This window comes from Amblyomma mixtum, chromosome 4, assembly GCF_055824585.1.
Source record: "Amblyomma mixtum isolate Tamu chromosome 4, ASM5582458v1, whole genome shotgun sequence".
Taxonomy (NCBI): Eukaryota; Metazoa; Arthropoda; class Arachnida; order Ixodida; family Ixodidae; genus Amblyomma; species Amblyomma mixtum.
The window spans coordinates 58,435,743-58,453,065 of record NC_143015.1 but is presented as its reverse complement, the minus strand read 5'-3'; positions in this window follow the sequence as shown (position 1 = coordinate 58,453,065).

The window sequence follows — 17,323 nt, the reverse complement described above, 5'->3', positions numbered from 1 at the left end:
GCTGCGGTCGATTCGAATGGTTTCATCAAAGTCTTCGAAACAACCAGCAGCTGTGACGCAAAAAAAAAATATCTCAAAAAAATGTTCGCTCTATTTTATAGAACATTTCAGAGTTGTCGCCAACGGAAAAAAACTTTGACAATGTCTCGATACGGGGAAAAATTTAATTATGGCGTCTCTAAATAAACCTATGCTCCCAGCTGCGTCAAGATGGATCGGTGCCGCAAGCTCGCGCCACCATCCTTCACTCTGTCATTGGCACTCCTTCGTATACTCTTAGTTTAGCGACTTGCCGTCACCGCGTGGGGCGCTGCCTTGACACCCTTCTCTGCATGCATGTCCCAAGCAACTAGTCGACGCACAGTCATGGTGTCTACAATCTTCGGCGCATATTCCTGATATTACCAGCCAAAACTAAATGGCCCCTGAAGTTTTTAAAGCTTCCACGTTGCGCTGACGGTGGTTCTTGCTTTAATACAAGCTCTTTTTTCCCGGAGAAAGGAACCCTACGGCTGTTGAATATGCGGCTGCAAATTTTAGCACGAAATGTTCGCCGAGGTACCACGGACGCCAATATTCGTGCTGTCCAAAAAAATTGTTCATTGGTCGGACCTGCGCCCACAAAAAAACTGCGTGGCTTGGGAGGAGGCATTTTAAAAAGTGTGCTCGGCTGTCGTCGAACACAATGCCTGCCATTCTTGGCCGCCATCAATTTAAAACTAGCAACGAGCCATCGATGTAAGTCGCCAAAAACAACTACAGCAATGTGGAGCAGTTACGAGGGGCCGCGATCAGTCAATATAATCCTGGCCGCATCTCGCGTCACAAGCGAATAATAAAAGAGAGTGCCGGGGCCTTTCAGCCTGAACAAATAAAAGTTGCAAAAATTCCTAGCAATATTGCAGTGCGGTTGCTACGATAGCCTACGTTCATAGTGTTACACGACACAGAAACAACCTGAAATTGCTAGCGAACTGCTCTCCACATGATAAAAGAAGCAGCGCTCGCTGAGTGTTCTTGTTCTATGTGCCGCATCTGTGTTTTTTGCGTTGTTACTTGATGATGATGAAGAAGAAAAGGAAACAAGTCAGGATTGGCGATAAAAACTCTGCCCTCAAATGCCCACCGATGCCAAAGGTTCACAGGGGCTTCTGACGAGATCACTGCCAATTTCCGACGTAGGCCTCTACAACACCGACAAAAATGTCCAACATCTTGTAAACGGACATGAGAAATCATTTTCGTTCTGGAGCGCTTTCCTCCCGCAAGCGTCTGTCGCACTTGCGATAAACACTATACGTAGGAAATCAATCAGATCTTTGCAGCAATTTGCCAGCTGTGATACACATATTGACCATATATGATCCTATTTTAGTCTGCTGCTTATCGGTATAATTTTTCGTTTTTGCTTATAGCTCATGCAAGACAGTTAAACTATTTCTTCTTTCCCCATCGTAATGAATTCAGTGACAACTAGCAGCAAGTGTTGGAAAGCCGGGTTTTCGCACTTAAAGGAATGCACAGGAGGTGAATTAAAGTGAACAGCACATTTGTTTGTCTTTCTACGCGCCTTTAAATTTCTTTGAGCTCTAAGCTGCGAGTGAAACGAAATCACGTGTGCTGCTCCGTGCTCCCATTTTTGCATTGGAGTACTTTAATTCTATTACGATCTATGCGCTCGTGTCGCCGAACTGCACCATATATCGTATGCACTTTATTTTTTCTCTGTACCAAAAGTATTCGACAATCAGTGCCTAATCCTTGCGCCTACATCTTCAATGTGTAATAATAGAAAGGGCTATGAAGAACACCTGTGGCCTAACTGTAACGGCGAGGGCCAAATAAATATGGCATTTTTATTTTCAAAGGTGATTTAGATCTGTGGAAGAAGTTAAGCTACCGCTGAAGAGAGGGTTTCCAAATGAACGCGGCAAATGCTATACGCACAATTGCCTAAAGAATTGTAGAAACAATCCTTCTTAAAGCAAAGTGACCGGTGGCAATGCAAGGACAATGCAAGCCGCTTAATACCATTTTATGCAGCTTACATGTGTCTATTAAGCTTGAACGCATAAATCTAGGCTGGATTCCGAACGGGCGGAAATTTAGATGCTGTGATAAGTCATCTATAAAGGGAGAACTATTGCAGTATCACTCGTAGCAAGCATTCTTGCTACTAATTCTTGTAAGTTGGCTATAGGCAATCAATGTTTAACATAAATTTCAGTTAATAATGATTTGAAGTTCATGAGCAAATTACTTACTCAAGAGGAATAATTTTATTGTTCCATAAATAAATTTTCGAAATAAAGGTTACTCCCGACTCTAGATTCAATACAGTTCAGGCCTCTGTAGCTTTAGAAGTTTTATTGGACATGTATTTTCCTGACAAGTTACTAGTTCTTTGAACACCTAACTATTTGTACGATGAGACAGATGCAAGAAGAACACTGGTTAGGTAGTACGTAGGAGTTGTGTTAATGCAGGTGACAAGCGTAGCGTATGATTACAGTTTAAATTTTGAAGTCTACATTGCATATCTTACACCATTCGAAAATGGAGCCCTTTCAATGAAATCACATTCGGCCAACGTAAAGCATTAACCGGCCATTAGAATCACTGAACGTTTCAAAAAGTTCCTCGAGTAAACCTGATACATGGCGAATTTTCTCCACACAGGGATTAAGTCTTATATGATTCTCTTGATGCGAACTGTTGACACAGATGCATGTCTCTTGCGGCAATCAAATCATGCGCTTAAAGTTCCATAAAGACCGGAGATATGTTTTAGCGATGTGCTCCTGAATTTAACGGGCACCTGCTGCTTAACGCTCTTCGGCGATGTGTAGCTTAAGTGTGGCACTGTGGAAGTTTTTTACAGCCTCTGACTTACCAAGATGAAACCTTGAAATGAATAACTGCCAGCCAGCGAAAGCCTCGTAAGACTGTATTCCTCACGAACAACGAAAGTACATACTTCCCTTGAAGTTACGATTCGAAATTAGGAAGAGGTGTTTGCCAAGCAGAATTAGGGCTTTTGAAGGTCTTGGTGCACGATGAGTTCCAAAGAATTTTACTCAATTCATGAAATGGGCATAAGGCAACAATCTTTCCTATTTAAGTGCCTATCCAGGACGCAAACATATGAATATTTGCAGGAAAGGCGGCGTGTCATGGCAGGGAATAGTGTAGGCATAAAGGAATGAACTTCTAGTGTTTTGTCTGCATGGCATCCAACAGGGGGTTTTGTTCTACTGCAGAAAATTAGCAGGACTAAGTTGATAGGCGTCCGGCATCCTGTCTAATATGTGTCGCTCTATCAGAGCGAGAGTTAATGAGCTCTAGGTCCCTTGAGGACAGTGTCGGTGCGATAAACCAAGTAATATAACCGAGGAGAGTGTGCGTACCGCCATAGCTGTTATTCAGTCGTCGCACCACTCTCACCGCCTGGAGAGAAAAATTATCCCACCACAGAAGCTTGTTCAGTACAACTCGGGTTTTTCAATGGGTGACTTAAACTTATAGTCCTCAACTTGTTTGGTCAATAAACCTGAGAGTTTATTTGCGTAACAATACCCTTCACCGTGAAAAATGAATGAATACTGAGATCGCTTGCAGTGGGGCTCATAATATGTGAGAGTGTAGTGGAAGCTTCGTACGTGCTATAAGTTTGCGAAAAAAACAGTCTGCTAGCAGTTTAGCAAGAAAATTAAGAACGAAGCGAGAGAAAAGTAAATGAATGTAAACAAGAAAGAAGAAAAGCAAGCAATGAACGAGGGTAGCTGGCGTATGAAGCTGCAGAAGGGATTTAAAGAGGCCGTTGCCTTACAGGCTTATTCAGTACGGCTTTAATTCATGATTGTAACGATAGTAAAGAAAACTGAATTTAAAAAAGAAATATCTTCTTTTAATATCTTTTTTTACATAATGAATAGTGTTGTGTTGTCGATGTTCCGTAGTTGTATGGTGTTATGATGGAAAAAATGAGGAACTGAAAGCAAGAAAAGAATACGCGTTTTTTTTTTATTGGCAGAAGTGAATAAAGGAAAGAATATCAGTTTAGAGATTTTAGGCTGAAATATAATTCAGCGGGAAAAAGATGAAATGAGAACTACATGCTGACAGTAGGAATTAACAAGAATAAAGAAACGGATATACACATCACACTGTGTATACACAGTGTATACATATACACTGTTTTTGTAGTGCATTCTCACCTCCAGCAGCAGTTGAATTTCGCCATGACGTTTGCGCTAAAGCCAGTCCCGTAGATAGCGAATGTCACTGTCCTATACAGTGGAAGTTTTCTAGTATATCTGATGCGCTATCTGAATGCCCTTTAAGACAGTATCCCTCTCATGGAAGCATGATGTTCCGCTGCCTTGCGCCTGAAGTCCACATGCACCGAATTATTCATAAATTTGTGCAACCAGATGATCATTTCCCAACACTTTCTCTGATCTATAAAGAATTCAAAAGAAGACGGCAACTGCCTATGCCTGACGCTTTAAATATCGCTGTGGCGCATGTTCCTGCTGAGGATCATATCAATGCTATGCAAAGAAGAGCACCCTTTGGAGCCATAAAACCGGGAATTCGTTGTCGTTATGATAGCGCTCTTCCTAAATAACTTCCCATAGTTGTTCATTTCTTCAGCATTTTGGTTCACTTGCCACTTTAACTAATGGCAGCAAGAGGGGAACACGTATTTCTTTAAAAGCAACTGACTAATTGTCTTGTAATTCAACGTTTAACGTAGCAGCACATTGAAATTTTGTTCATTTTCGTTTGAAATACACCCCAAATTAAGCCACGCGAAAGAGCAACCTGTAACGGACATGCTGAGGTCAATTTCAAGTGAATGGCGCAGGTGTAGGTTCGCCAGCGTGCTCCAAGGCTAACATGCTTCTGGTCTGCTCTGCATGGGGTAGAATAGCAACTAATGGAAAGGTTTCTCCATGGTGAAGGAGAGCACCAGGCCAGCGGAAAGCTTGGGCCCATGGAAAGCCTGTCAATGCCCGGCACCACTGGCTAAACTAAAAAACGCATCATCAACAAAGGTTATGAGTGCTGTAACATCGAGGCGACCACTTCTTTACTCTGAAGTTATGTTCAATAATCCTTCATTTGGATGAGTTTCCCAAGTTTAAGCTCCAGCTTTTCAAAGCTTGCGACTTCACAGTATCGACTGCTGTCCGTAAGTGGTGCATCGCCTTAAAGACCACCCTTCCTTATTACGCTCAATCCCAACTACAATGCTTCAAGGAATCCGGCCAGTTTGAAAAGCAAGCTTTCTCATTTCAACTGTAAAGTGTCGCTAAGTTATTTGTTCTTCACATCGATATGGGATTTCATTTTAACCCTGCCAGTAGATGGATCATATCAGACGTGAAAGATATTTGAATACTTTAACAGCTTTGGTGCGATAGTCTAGTAAGTACCGCTGTCTTTCCTTTATTTGGTTGGATTTTGTGCCCTTTCATAACTTCATATGGAAATATAGTTGGGACCATAATTAATTTTCCTTGTAAAGTCGCAAGTCGCCTTCACCATTTCATTTTTAATTTAGGGTTTAAATGCACTTTGATAAAGATGCCACATTGTACTTTTTTAAGGTTGGTGTACAGATACCTCTCGGTTCGCTTTGGTGACTGTTGACTTCCGTCATGCATGTCTCGACTCAGTGAATTGGTGAAGAAATCTTCATTGGAAAGAAGGAATCAGGGAAGGAATCATTGGAAAATATCGGCTTCGTTAGCGACTTATACTTAAATGGAAGAAACAAGAATAAAGCAAAGCCAACAATGTTATTTCGGAAAGACAGAGTTCTTTTGATATGCGAGCATCAGAGCGGAGCATTTGAGGAAAAAAATTTGGAGCGGAGACTTAAGCTCCGCCTTAATGGCATGACGCAACAACGTAATAGGTTAATTCCCATATGTGAGGTCATTGTCTACATTATATTCATTGATCCGTGGGGGTCCTCATACCACTCGGGGTAGAGCGGTACAGCAGTCCAGCGATGCGCCACTGCTCTGCGCCCAGATACTGCGCCCAGATGCGCCACTGCTCTGCGCCATAAGGCCCAGATGCTCCCAGCACTGGGCCTTATGTTACCTAGTTTGCTCTTCCAGAGGGGCCAATAATTAGTTCAACTGGCACCTGCCACGGGAAGGGGAGGGGGGGGGAGCAGTTTGCTCAATATTCAGCAGGCAGGTTGTGATAACTCCGCAAGGTCACGGACCTAGGGTGGCCCACGTGCTTCCTAGGCTGCTCTCTGGGCACCACCTGCCAGAGCCATGCCCATGATTTGTCGCTCACAACGCCGACTTCGACGAGCCGACAAAGCCGACAACGCATTTTCTGGTGAACGGCGCCTCTAACGCTATCGCGTAATAAAGATTGAAGAAATAATCATAAAAGAAGCAGTGAGATTTAAGGAGAAAAAGTTGACTCAGTCAAAGGAGTTTATATTAGTAGTGACTTTATGTGTTAGTTCAGAGACGAATTGGAACCTGTATTTGGTCATGCCATTATTTGGAAGAGAAAATCTGCCCTGGCGTTGCGCAGCATTTCGGCGTAACACTGAACAGAGAGAAAAATGTATTTTTAACAAAGCATCTTATTTGCTCCAGCTCAATGCATGCGCCGCGTATTTCTTTCTTCCCTCTGTGATGTACTTCTGGAGAAAACTAACATGTTCGTTTTTTTTCGTTTTTATACGTTAAGCGCCGAATAACGGTAAATCGAGCTCGAAAATTATCACCATTGCAAAGGCATTATTCCAAATAAAAGGGAGCTGGGGGGGAGGGGGGGTGTTGAACGAATGAGGTCACTAATGCAGTCTGCGCCCTTTAGACTTTGCCTGAAAAGATTCGCTGTGCAGCCGAGCCTGGATTGGACGACCTGAGAAGATGCATTGCGAGGCGGACAATATGTGATAGTGTTAATACTGAGGGCACATTCTTCCCACACGCTGCAAACTTTGAGTTTTAAGTGGCACTTGCGGTCCCATGGACCATTTATGTCTGCCAAGGGAGATCAATGGGGAGTGGGAAAGATTTCAAATTCTCGGGATAATTTTGGATGTTTGCCACCACGGTGCATGTACTGGAAGCCGCACCAAATAAAAGCGCCTTTCACCAAATATAATGCAGGAACAGTGGGCGGTCAGCTGCTCACTCCTCAGCCTTGCAGTGTGCTTTGAAGCGCGGATGCTTTAGTCTGTGCCTTGACTTCCAGCGGGGAAATTCGAACAGACATTCAGCAAAAAAGGGATGCGGAATCTGTTTACGCGTACTGCCACTCCAGTTGCCGGCTTGTAGATACCATCCTCCTGTCGGTCATTCGTGCCGGTTAATAAGGGGAGTCTTTTGTCAGCGTCCTGGCTCCATTGTTTCGCTTCCAAAGCGCAGTAGGCTTCCTGTGCAAACTAGTGCTAATACTGTCAACATTCCACTGTGTCAGGCGCTGAAGTTTACTTTCACTCGTCTAGGGATTTCCCTTCATGCGGGAAAACCTGGCGAGAACGTTGTACTTGCTGTCGGAGTTTAATTAGTTTTCAATCCCTTTTTACCAGTCCAATCTGATGAACGTGCTTCCCATTTGAAGAAGCTGACGTTAAGGCTCTGGCCCGTAATGTGAGATAGTATACAAAGTCACCGAGAATCTCTTGATGGAAGTCGATGAAAAATATGATTGTCCGCTATTCATTCGACTCCACGATTACAATCAATCAATCAATCAGTCTTTATTTTCGCATACATTGTACAGCGAAAAAAGGTGACTGGAGAAAAAGCCGCTTCGTTGCGGCTTGACTGAGCTCCAGTCACCCAACACCCATTAGCAGCGACGAACGATGCACTTGCATGCGGAAACAAAAATCTGGTTTGGCACATAGTGGTGAGAAAAATAAACATGCTAAATACAGGAGAAACAAACAAAGATGCACACATCAGAAATACCATAACTGGAAAACAAACTTGGATAAGACATTAATACATTATGTAACGATGGTAGTAAACGACTTTTGTATGAATAATTCGGTGATACGTTTATGAGGTAGTTGTGCAATATCAATTTGTAGTGTATCACAGTGATTAAGTATTGTTGGTAACGTGTGTTGAGTCATCATTATGCCGTAATTAGTTCGTGATGCTGGAACCAACCAAGGTGACTGATTACGAAGACAGTAATTACTCAAAGAAGGTTTTAGTTGTGCTAAGTCTAAAAACAAATCTAAGGTGCCTTTAAGGGCCCTTTTGTAAGTGGAAAGTAATTTATACATATATATGTCTTGTGTTTTGATGATCTTATGTGCAATAAAAAGTGGTGCTGTGTGTTCGAAGAATGGCACATTTGCAACAGCGCGTAGGGCTCGTTTCTGAAGAACAAAAATTTTCTGCATGTTCGTTGTAGTGGTGTTGCCCCATATTAAAACACAATAACACAAGTGGGAATGGAAAAGAACATAATAAATAACACGTTTCACTGCAGTTGGAAGGAAAAGGCGGCATCGGTTTATCATTCCCACAGCCTTGCTTAATTTTGACGAAAGGTAGTTGATGTGATCATTCCAGGACATGTGTTCTGAAAAAATCACCCCAAGTGATTTGACACATTTCTCTACAGATACTATGTATGGACCTAAATTAACAGTAAAAAGCAGTGCGGAAGAAACTTTCTTGCTGTAGACTACGGCGAGGCGCCCGTAACTTAGGCGCTTTTGTGTATAGAATAAAAGATCCCCCAAAACACTTTTTGCTTCATTTCGTTCAACCACTTGCGAATAGAATACCTTGATTAAAGGCAATTACCCACAAAAATAGGGTCTACTATTCACTTCTTAACCTTGTAAGGGTGGCAAGAATATTGCACGGACGCACGACCGCACTGATTGCGCGAAGGTTGAAGCTTTATAACCTATATAATTACCACATTGACTCTAAGGTTTTTAAAGAACAGGGTTTTTCAAATAATTTTTGGCAAGCTTTAAAAAACAACAACTTGCTCTACAAAGATTTGACTGCCACAGCGCTACAGGCAGTCGTCTTCACCGATTTAGTAGGTATTTGAAGTGCTCATAATCACCTGCTAACAATGATCGGTTAGGGAACCTTTGAATCTCAAGCCTTACTGGAAAATTTGCTTTGAAAAAATTAGAGATAAAGTGGAGAAATGTCCACTTCAGCTGTTTTCTTCAAATTGACAGCACTGACCGGATGATAGCTGCAGTTGCGGGAACTGGGAGAAAAGAAGAAAAGTCTGTGCCATGGAGCTATTGAGGTACTGGTGCCCTAGCACAAAAGGAATTCAACATGTTCAGCACTAGTTCATAGCGTTCTCGAATGTCAGTAATTGCATTCAGAAATCTCCCCATAAAATCTTTGTGAATGGAAAACAAGTAACGTTAAGCTGCTTCTTACAGTTTTATTCCAAAATGGACACCCAACATTGGGTAGCAGCGTGGAGGTATTCAGAGCAACTGGACAGTGTGCGCATAATAAGGAGTACCCAGAATATAAATAAGTGATGCTCACAGACTATGCTTGCTCGACGTCAGCATCCAGAAGAAAAGAAAAGCGTACAAAGAGATGGCCGAATACACATGCACCGCAGACGACTATCATTTGTGGGAATGATGACTGGCATTCCGCACAGCGCAAAGCCTGCTGCATCCGTCACACCTGTTGTGGATTATGTCGTTCATAAATGACATTTTTTACAGGCTGCCTTATACACGAAGTGCTAGAAGAACTTCCTTCTGCAAAAACAATCCTTCATTACGCAACGCCTTTCATGTTACAAAAGAAAATCAGTGCGTAAGAACATTCAAGAACAAGAAAAGATTGAGTATAACATCGGGGAGTGGGGTACGTCTAGTAAAAGGATGTGGCATGCGAAGGTGAAGCACGACGGGTTCGAAAGTGTGCGAGACTGAAAAATGTGGTTGGCCGTGCGGTGTTGGCAAATTGGTTTTTGAGGAAAGGAAATGACGCAGTATCTGTCTCGCATATCTCGGTCGACACCTGAACCGCGCCGTAAGGGAGGGACAATTAACGTGCACAGACATCGCACAGCACCCGGACGCCTTTTTGCGTTCCCTCTCCATCGAAACACGGAAGCCGCATTCGGTTTGGAACCCGGGTACTCCGGCTCGGTAGACGAGCGCCTTGACCACTAAGCCACCGGGGAAGGTTCCTGGGGTGTTTGGTTTCGTTTTTCAAGTTTTCACATGGAGCTCTGTTGACTTCCTCACATTTCTAAAGAGCAGGAATGAATAGTAGCCTTGGTACTACTATACAAAATAATTTCCAGCGCAAAAAAAAAACGTTTTTTTTTTACACTGCCATCTGAAGGTGGTGGTGGTGTTACTGTTTTGGGACTCGCAGAGGCGGTCACAGGAGGAGTCACAAGGAACATCCTGATTATTCGCTGAACAGAATTCATGGTGCTGCTAGGAGCACGGAGGCACCGCTACCTTGTTCCAGCTTCTACGCAAGCGAAAGATAAAGTTGAGCTCCGTGCTGCCCTAGGATTGTCGCAAAATAGATGAAAAATATTACAAACGGCTCTTTGCAGAAATACTTTAGGCCGTTTATACGCAATGTCTGGGCTCGGTTAGCTGCTTCAGTTAGAGTGATTCGGCCCCATTAGCGTGCAGTGGGATTTCCTCTTTGTTGATATAAATACGATAATAAATCAGAAGCCCCGAATATCACGGGAACTTGTTATAAGATGTTATTTTGCGGTTAAAGACTACTGCTTTAATTTCTAAATTTTTGTTCATTAGTAAGGTAAAATAAGGGCTCCTGAAAACTGGTTTGAATATCTGGCTGTTTCTGTGCTGGCGATTTCCATCCTAGGAATGCCAGCAGCACAGAGATTTGTAGTACAACATCCTGAGAGAGTTTTAGGTTTACCATTATGTCCGCTTCTATTGAAGACGACTATAATCTAGGTGATATAGCAGGAAGTAATGACACGCGCAATTATATCTATTTAGCATTATTAAACAAATTAGACGTGCATAGCATCGCGAGGCCGTCATATGTGTTCGCCAATGACCATTAAGGTTGGTAATAACAATTCATACACCTTATTTAAAATAAAAAAGTGGCGTCGATAGGCGATTATTAAATAACAAATCCACTTGGGTTTTTGGCTTCAAATTTCAGGCATTCTGTTTCGCTACTAATTAATTTTTCGGCTATCATCTGCAGATTTATCGATCACTTGAGCATGCCATGCGAATCAATACTTTCATCCTAATTTTAATTTATACAGCAAGGAGAAGACTCGGCGTAAAGTATATAAAGACACAGAAACCTACGAGAAATCAGCAGCCGAAGTACACGAAAAAGAAATCCAGTGGACAAAAACGTTATTAATTTGTTTTGATTCTTCTTCCGCGTTATGTGGCACTTTGGCGACGGCGCTTTTATAAGTTGACTTGTTTCCGGGAACTTAAATTACGTATTTTTTAGCAGAGGACTTAGCATAGACCTTCATTTTTTCAAGGCAGACTTGTTCGACGTACACAAAAATAAAAGGCTTGAAGCACCATGCGCGCTGCCCATTTCTGCTAGTAGTGACAGTGCCGTGTGTTAGCTTCAATCGTATCGGGAAGTGTGCTCCGAATAATTCACCATGGCCTACTACCGAAAAACACTAAATAACATTTATTCCCATTCTGGCCCAGAAAGAGTTAATGGAGTAAAGAAAAAGTACTCAAAATTATTTCTCACAACATAGAAAAGCGGCGCTCTGCAACACTGCCACATCTTAATGTGCCAGTCTCCATCGTGTCCTATAGCACGTTGAAAGTTGTTCGCCATGCTGCAGCACGAGTGAGCAATTCTCATCGACGGAACCCTTACCACACTTTGTTAGACAACAAGTAGAGAGTAACACGGAAAGAATCTTATTGCCGATGAGGCACAATCAGACTGCCGAGGGCATGCAGAGTCGGATTAAATTAGGTAACTCCCAAGCAGACACGTGCAAGACTCCTGCCCCAGAACTGCGCCTGCGTGCCTAGTTTCCTCGATGCAGGAGTCCTGATGTTTGTTGCCCTCTGGGGACCTCGTAAGAGGTAATCTGTGAGGCGTAATTCGATACTTGTTTTCGCTCGTTCCGTTTCCCGAATCGCGCTTTCCAGAGTCGCACAGTGCGTCTAGCTCGAGGTTTCTGCGGCCGGTTTCAGGCAGGGAGCAGGACCAAAAATTCTCTGCGATCATCGAGCAGAGCCATGCGTGCCGCGATGTGAGAATGATTTAGCCTGACACCAACGCCTTAAATGGTTCGGCCATACTGCATTAATTCCAGCGCCAACGCTGACGTTATCTAAGAGTTGGTGTTATAGTTATGGTATAGTTATGCTATAACTAGATCATAACTATAGTTATATTATAGTTATGTTAGTTATAGTTCCGCGTCGAAAGCATGCTAGCCCACCAAACTCCTGGCAACATACCTCACCTAAAAATGAGAAAAGTTATTTTGAGCAGACATAGCAGCACTAGTCTGTTGACTTTTCATATGTTTTGTAGTGCTCGTGACTGAAGTATTTTGTTTATTTTGTTTTTATTCCCTTCAAAACTTTATTTCTGCAACTTGCGGCAAGGGAAATAAAATGCGCTAATGATCTGTCAAGAAAAGCGTGTTGGTAGTCTAGTGCTTCCTTATTCCGGTCGCCAGTACACAACACGCAAGACGCTATTTAAATTCTTTCCGTATAAAGGCGGACCCTTTTATGCGTAGCATATTGCAATCACTCAGTTCAGCCCTTGGGCGCAGCCGGGCAGCCACCAAACCCCGTGACGTGACGTCACCAAACCACTTTAAAAATTTAAAAAGAAAAAAAAAAGAAAACAAAAAAAGAACGGCTGAGCATGGTGGCGGTTGCCACCGCCCCGTTTCAAAGGGGGCGCTCCTATCCATCCATCCATCCATACGTCGCGGAGGAAAAGCTGCTGAGAAAATCGAGTGCCGCCAAGCAATACCTCGCGCAAAAAGACCGCGCAATATGCAACGCATTCTTGACTTAACCAAGCTAAGCCTGGGCATCTTTTTTTTCATCTGGTATGCGTGGCAGGAACCCTACGACAACTAGTGCGCACAAAGCACATTTGGTTGGAGAAATAGGATAATTGTACCTACAAGTTTAGTCATTGTTTTTTCTCCACAGAGTGATCACTTGCGGGCATATGCCCGCTACAGCCATTTGGTGGCCCATGTTGCTGGCGACTACTCGATTCCTGAAAAGTTTCTATTTCATGCTTATTCAAATATGTTACTACGATTTATGTTAGCTTGCCCGATTATCATGACTCTGCTACAGTGCTTTGTGCAGCGCATTGACGGCATTCATTTGTTTCTATTTGTAACGAGACTTTCGGAAAGACTTGCTTCGAAGAAGAGAAAGTGTGCCTTTCGTTTTCAGATCATGGTTATGGGTGTTCCACAAGGAGTTTGCTAAACTTTTCAAAAGAACGTTTCAGCGACATCTTACTAATAAAGTGCTGTTTTTAGGAAGTTATTGAGAGACGTTGAACTCCTATGTTGCTCGAAAGTGAAAAGCACTTACTGTTCCGTTTCGGTTTCAGGTTATTGCATTTAGAAGCAGTTGGGCTGGACTGTCAAAATGAAAGCTCTTGCGCTTAGTGTTTTTGCGTAACCTTGAATCCGGTATGTGAGCGGCAAAGCGTGTTTGAAGATGCTTGGGTAAAATATTTGACTTAAAAATTTCACATATCTACACTGCTTCTTTTCTTGCTGATGACCGGCAATATTTCGAAAAAAAAAAATATATTATAGGAAGACGAAGAAATGCTGCACCGGCACCTTTCAAGCGTGAGCGCCTCATATTCCTTTGATCTACACGGTGGCTTCGGCATCGCAAGAATTCCTCAAAACGGTTTCCGTCGTCACTCACATACGAAGCTTTCCTTGTATGAGCCTTTAGAAGCATGCATTGGCAAAATTTTACCAGTGCAGCTTTTTAGACAGAACTGTAAGGGCTCCTGATTGCATGTGATACGGTTAAAGGAAGAATGGGAACAGCTGCATCAAATATTTGCGGGTAGTAAAAATCGACAACATTCTTTGTTGAGTGCATGATTACTTTTGCTCGCAAAATGCACAATGTTTCTGAGAAAATTTCATATGAACATTAAGCGATTTTTCCTGCCTCCTCACATCAGACAAGTCACTTCAAAAACAAGACGCAATCTGAGATACCTGTTTGGAAGCTATTGGTGGTGTAACTGAGCCCTAGACACCTGCAATGAAAAAATGCCGACGTTATCGCCAAATATTTGTGAAGAAATACTGTGAAGAATTCCCGTTCCTTATTTTTGGACTCTTTATTAACTAACACAAGCTCTCTTTTGTTAAAGCAATCCCGCTACTAATTTCTCTTTGTAACCGTTATTTTCATGTTAAAGATCACTTTCAATTTGTCCTCTGCTTGTGGGCCATATCTTAAAAGGGTATAGCCTAACGCCGGCAAATACTCTATATCAGTTGTTACCAATGTATGAATCAATCACAACAAGAAAAAACAGGCAACGTCGCATCATGATATCTGTGCTGTTAGTAAATGCATTATGGGAACAGGGAGCTTATGCGATAAGGCTGGCGCTCTTCGTGTTTTTCTGATGGGATAGGTGGATGTGAAATATTCGGGAAAATATAGCGTCAACAGACAAGAAGGTTGCGGATTAATTCAAGTAAGGGAAGCATTACCTGGAAGAACACAAAGACGGCGCTATAAACCTTGTTTGGAATATAAATATTAATAAAGCTCACAGTACCAAATTGCCCAAGCCTTACTTTCATTTAAAGTGTAACAGTCATGCACTATGGGAAAGTGCCATATGTGCTACTTGTGCCAACATGCCTCTTGCGGCCAATATTAAATGTTTCGCGGCGTATAGCAGCCATCATCTAGGCCTGGCTTCTCGCTTCGATCCACAGACGGCCATATTTGCCATTTATTGTAAAACTAACAAGAAGTACAGAAAACCAAAAAAATTGTTAGAGCAAGGCAGCTCAAAACCAGAGGTTATCGCTGGCCAAACCAAGTGAAAATAAAAGAAAAGGGTTCAACGCCGCAGAGAATATTGCAAAAAAATACAGAAAAAAATCGCAAATGAGGGCACAGAAAAGGGGATTTGTAGGTGAGATCAGAAGGTTAAGTTGAACAAACTTCGCGCGGAAGCACAGAATAGCCGGATGGCTATTGTCCAGCTTGTGCGCTCTGATCACGATTACGCCGTATGAAATAAGAAAAACGCGTTCGTGCAAGGACACTAAGAGATGGAAATCCTGCCTCCGGAATGTCAGCGGTGGCCTCCAGGTAGGAATGAAACCCTAGAAGAAGCCCTCGCTGGTAGAGCCACGTGAAAAAAAGGTTGTCTGATGATATTTGTTCGCAACAGGACTACTGTGATTCTTTGGCTCCTCGCGCCGTGGCGTCGTATGCACGAGAGGCGCATCTGTCAGCTTCCAGTATGCGACGCGAGTTCGCTTTGGCCTTCGCGACACGAGTGGCTCATGTGCAAGCACGCTTGGACGACAAGCCAAATTCCATGGCGGAGCCCTTATCTTGGTTTCAAAATAAGGGGTGTAACTCTCACTCAAAACCTCTGTTTTCTCGTCATTGGTGGCAGTGAAACCGGTCCATTGATTTCATCTGCCTGTCTCTCCAGTAAGAGTTATATCCAACTCGTTTCTTGGCCCCTATGTGAAAGCGTCCCGCATGAAGGGCCTCCGCGCGACGGATCTCCTCGTTCACTTACATCTTTTTCGAAAGTAATGTTGGTTGCAATTACATCAGTCTCCTCACGGCTCGCTGCGGGGAAAAGTGCAATATCTCAATACATAACGCACAGCAGCTTTCATTAGGCGACATCATGGAACTGAGTTGGATATCTCATCCTATTCTCACAAGGCTGCGGAGCGGAAAACGAGGAAGAAATCTACTCCCCCTTCAGTAATCTTAGAAATGAAACAAGTGTCACATTTTAGCGCTCCCCACTCGCAGCCTCTTCACTTCTCTACCGAAGCCCATCTATTATTTGACACGCAATAAACGGTCACGCGATTACGCCATTTTCGAATTTTTTCGGACATGGCACGCACTTCTTCTGTATCAAGCACTAGATCCATTTGGTTACCAATGTATCTTTCTAACAGGATACTGAGGTGAAGGAACTTGATTAGTTCCCTTCGCAGCATGCGGGAGACATTTAACTCACTGAAATAGAGTAACTTAGCGGAAAGGCACCGACTTCCTTTCTTTCGAGATGGTATTAAACCGTTTAAAGATATTTGAGAGTCGATAAAATGAATACAAAGAATGCTATTGGAACAAAATAACAGTCGTATATGAAGATATACTCTGAGCCATTTATATATTATAGCTATCTATGTGCCGTACCAATGGTTTGGCTAGCGGTTGAATAGTAATCGCCATTGGTATGAACAGTAAATATCGAGGAAAGCTATTTCATTTCGTATTGCTGTGTGAAACATTGGATATGGCACTAGACGTTCTTTTTATGTATTGTCACAGCGTAGTTCAAGATAACTTTTCTGTAGAGAACACCGAGCATTTCTAGCACAGTTTAGAAGTCATAGAGGTCGATATGGACATTGCAGTAGCTTTTGCTGATAAATGAAACCACCTAACAATGGTTGATTTTTTTTCTCTTTATGTAAACGTTAGCTGGTACAACTTATAGTTCCTGGTAGAAATTTCGAAAAAAAGTGTCAATACTACATCAACGTTAGGATAGTTGCACTGCGTAATATTTCGACTCTATTTGTTACATTTTATGCGAAGCATATTAACGTAGGTTTCGGATCTTCGCGCGACGCCCGGCGGTGGCCACCATTGACCTTCAAGTGACCTTCAAGTAGGTCACGTGACATGACGTCACGTGAGGACGTCACACCGGCTGCAGATGGGGCCTCATATCGCGCCGTCGGTCGCCTCCCGGCGGTGGCCATCATTGACCTGGAAGTGAGATCACATGATGTGACGTCACGTGATGACGTCACACCGGCTGCAGATGGGGCCTGATATCGCGCCGTCGGACGTCGCCCGGCGGAGGCCTCCACGCTTCGGTTCGCGCCGTCGCGCGCGACGCGGCGGCGGCGCCACCATCGCTGCATCACGTGATATGTGACGTCACGCCAGGGATGAGGCGGCGCGCGCCAGCCGTCGCGTCAGTCTCTGTGCCCGCAACCGCGCCAGCGTCTTTGCGCCGGGCGTGTATGCGGTCAAGATGCCTCCAAACGCTAAGGACATGCTTCG